Below are 4,501 nucleotides of genomic sequence, written 5' to 3'. Positions count from 1 at the left end.
ATCATATAAGAAAGTGTGGATATTAAAGGAGACATGCCGAAATGGAAAAAGGAACACAACATCTGGAATCTGACTACAGGCAGTGCTATGTAGCTAGCCTGACCATCATCTGGGCTGGATGCAACAGTTGAATGGAATAAAAAAAGTTTCAGCAAAATGGCCAACTGCAAGAAGAATAAAATGAGGGAATTCTCCTTGTTGTCCAGGGAAGGACTTCCATATAGGAGAGAATGTGGAGTTTAGACTGGAACCCTTTAGCTAATCAATAACATTAAAGGGATCAATGAAGTACTAAAGAGTGATGAACATCAGCAGGGCTGACGAGCCCTCAAGGACTGGAGTTATGCACCCAATCAAATGAAAGGGCAACATCTCCATTCATGCTGTGGGCATTCAATTTCCATCGGTGTGTGGACAACTTTGCTTTGGCTGCCTGGATGTGCCAAATGGGCCAGGTTTGCAGTTTGGGGACTATTCTATTGCTCCATTAAGCCAGAAAAGCACTATAAAGCCCAGATAATTAATTAATAATTTAAAATAGTATTTAAACAAAGGTCTGATCCATTAGAGCATTCCATTTAGTCTAAACAACTATCTAGACACTGACTCACTATTGGTATTATATAGGGTGTAGTGCCAGCTGTCGGAGGTGCATTACTGTACCTCCTACATACATGGTGACTTGATGTCGGCCTGTATCAGCATTTCTTCATTTAACTACTAGTTGTTGATGCTTGATGTTATGATAGGTCAAACATAGACACACTGCATAGATCCCAAAATAACTATTGTTCTAAATATTACTCTAATGAAGAGTAATGTTTTTAAGACTAGATCTGTTTCATATTCATAAATGTTGTCTGGTCTCAAAGTAGTTCAGTAGTCTGGTCTCAGTCAGAGAACATGAGCCATGTTCAGCTGTAACAGTGAGTTACATCTTTAAAACACATTTCATCCCAGTACCACTCACCCCTCACCTCTCTGATCTCCCCCCTCCTTTCACTCAGGCGAGAGAGTTGAGTTTGGGATGTCTGGAAATTTCAGCGATGACACATTTTTGTCCAGCACTGCTCAGGGAGGAGAGGGGAGGCCAGCGGAGGAAGAGCACGAGAAAAGAAGAATCGGCCATTTTGAGGCAGACTAGATGGCTGGTTTAGGGACCCAACACTCATACGGTCTCCCTCCAGTTCATTTTCACTGGTTTAAGACTGTTAGTGTCGGCCTCCCGGGTGGCGCAGTGGTTAAGGGCGCTGTACTGCAGCGCCAGCTGTGCCATCAGAGTCCCTGGGTTCGTGCCCAGGCTCTGGGGCGACGCACAATTGGCCTAGCGTCGTCTGGGTTAGGGAGGGCTTGGTCGGTAGGGATCTCCTTGTCTCATCGCGCACCAGCGACTCCTGTGGCGGGCCGGGCGCAGTGCGCGCTAGCCAAGGTTGCCAGGTGTAGCCTCCGACACATTGGTGCGGCTGGCTTCCGGGTTGGATGTGCGCTGTGTTAAGAAGCAGTACGGCTGGTTGGGTTGTGTATCGGAGGACGCATGACATTCAACCTTCGTCTCTCCCGAGCCCGTACGGGAGTTGTAGCGATGAGACAAGATAGTAGCTACTACAACAATTGGATACCATGAAATTGGGGAGAAAAGGGGGTAAAATTCAAAAAAAAAAGACTGTTAGTGTCATTACAGTGCATGATCCACACATTGTCTTTATTGTTAGCACTGGTTTATCAGGGACAGCACTGAGGGGAGGTGTATACCTGATGGAAATTATTTTGCAATAAGAACTGTCAGAAGACATTTGACTTCTGATTGAATGAATCAATAATGCATGAACACAATGAATAAACCAGCAAATATTGTCAGGGTGGAGAAAGGCCATCCATGAATGTCATCAAGAGACAGCCAGGATATGGGCAGAAACGTAGAATTGTCAATCCTCGGGCGGCAGATAGCCTAGCGCATAGAGCATCAGGCCAGTAACTGAAAGGTTGAATATTAATACACTGTTGTGAAATAGGACAAATATAAACACCCACCAAGTTATTATTATTAGGATTGTAATTAGTTACTTCAAGTTAAAACATATTTCTGATCTGAGAGTCTGCATAGATATTGCAGTAATGATTTTCCTCTCTGTTGAAGTAGGTCCTCATTTCCCTAAGGGGATGTAGAAAGTTGTATTACATACAATGTGTGTCCTTGGGTTGTCTGATGTCAGAATACTATTTCTAGCCTACATTTGCTCTTTTCCAAACAATACTGAACAAAAATATAAACTCATGTAAAGTGTTGGTCCCATGTTAGATGAGTTCAAATAAAATATCCCAGAAATGTCTAAAATGTTGTGCACACATTTGTTTACATCCCTGTTAGTGAGCATTTCTTATTTGCCAAGATAATCCATCCACCTGACAGTTATGGCATATCAAGAAGCTGATTAAACAGCATGGTCATTACACAGGTGCACCTTGTGCTGGGGGACAATAAAAGGTCACTATAAAATGTTGAGGGAGCATGCAATTGGTATGCTTACTGCAGGAATGTCCATCAGAGCTGTTGACATATCATTTAATGTTAATTTGTCTACCATAAGCCGCCTCCAATGTTGTTTTAGAGAATTTGGCAGTACGTCCAACTGGCCTCTCAACTACTGACCAAGTGTAACGACACCAACCCAGGACCTCCACATCCGGCTTCTTCACTTGCGGGATCGTCTGAGACCAGCCACCCAGACATCTGATGAAACTGAGGAGTATTTCTGTCTGTAATAAAGCCCTTTGGTGGGGAAAAACCTGTTCTGATTGGCTGCGCCCACCCATGGCTGCGCCTCTGCCCAGTTATGTGAAATCCATAGATTAGGGCCTAATGAATTTATTTAAATTAACAGATTTCCTTATATGAACTGAAATTGTTGCATGTTGTGTTTATATTTCTGATCAGTATATATTAAACTAAGTCCATTTTACTTTACAACAGCCTCCATCAATTATATTTACACTTTGGTGTGGTAAAGATCTCATTTTCTAATCGGCTGTTGTAGTAAACATTACATTTACTTTTGAATGTGTAATCATATCAAACTCTTTAATGTGCAGTCCAAATAAAAAGGGTCTGTGTGACTGTGAGAGGTAGAGATAGCATTAGGGAAGCATTAGTGTGGTAGTAGTGTGACTGTGAGTGGTAGAGATAGCATTAGGGAAGCATTAGTGTGGTAGTAGTGTGACTGTGAGAGGTAGAGATAGCATTAGGGAAGCATTAGTGTGGTAGTAGTGTGACTGTGAGTGGTAGAGATAGCATTAGGGAAGCATTAGTGTGGTAGTAGTGTGACTGTGAGAGGTAGAGATAGCATTAGGGAAGCATTAGTGTGGTAGTAGTGTGACTGTGAGAGGTAGAGATAGCATTAGGGAAGCATTAGTGCGGTAGTAGTGTGACTGCCAACATGTCTGGTCATGTGGCCAGGTAAGAGCTGATTGGGGAGGGAGGGAGAGAATCTGAAATCAGATATCTCTCACCTGTCTTTTGTATGATCAGTCCAGGCGGTAGAATACCTCCATTCCATGACAATGCACAGGCTTTTCCAGAAAATAGTTCCCTTTGAACACCGGATCCCCCATCACCATCAATTAATGTAGCCTACAGCTGTGCTATAATTTATATCAAAACGCCCATATCTTACACTGTATGTTGCTTGCTGTCATTAAACCTGTGCTTTTATTCACTCAGATAAATATATAAAATGTTTGTCTCGATGAATGAAAAATGCTTTCTTTATATTTATTAGGACTCACTTAGAAATGTTAGAAGCTTTACAATGTCGTTAGGCAGGGAGAGGCCTGTGTGTGAAATCAGTGAAATGATTGTGCAAAACAGTAAATAGTTATAATGCGTAAGCTTGGGGGGGGGGGGGTAAATATAGGCTAAATCCACGCTTAAAAAGTCAAACTTGGAGTACAAATAGTCCATGACAAAAATTGCTGATTTTTACAACCAGAAAAATCTCCTGCGTCCTCTCCCTGTATGGCATTTTCTTATTTAAATCCGACCGACATAGATACAGGGCGCATTCCTGCGCGCACCGCACTGGACAGATTTGGCCTACGCGTCAGACCCGACCCGGGCAAAGCACAAGATGACAGTCGGATGGCCAACGTGCCCTTACCAAGCTCCGGCGTACTGAACTACCCCTTCTTTCTCGGCTACACGTCCAGTGTGATGAACCACCTTACAAAAAGTCTGAGAAAAAAATGCAGGTCTTACTCCTTTTTAAACGTCTACATTGTCCACGTCCTCAAGAATGGATCTAATTAAAACGATGCACTCGTCATCATCGACGAAGCATTGCCAACGTTTCTGGGAGAAGGCTGGAGATGTAGGACCACATGACTTATTGGGGATGGGATGGGATGGGAGTCGTATAGGATTTCACTTCTCCTATTGGTCGGAGGGCTGACTGTTGACACGCAGACAAAGGAACCTCCTGCCATATAAATAGGACTGATTGGTCTG

This window comes from Oncorhynchus clarkii, chromosome 18, assembly GCF_045791955.1.
Source record: "Oncorhynchus clarkii lewisi isolate Uvic-CL-2024 chromosome 18, UVic_Ocla_1.0, whole genome shotgun sequence".
Taxonomy (NCBI): Eukaryota; Metazoa; Chordata; class Actinopteri; order Salmoniformes; family Salmonidae; genus Oncorhynchus; species Oncorhynchus clarkii.
Note: the sequence above shows the minus strand (reverse complement) of the source record.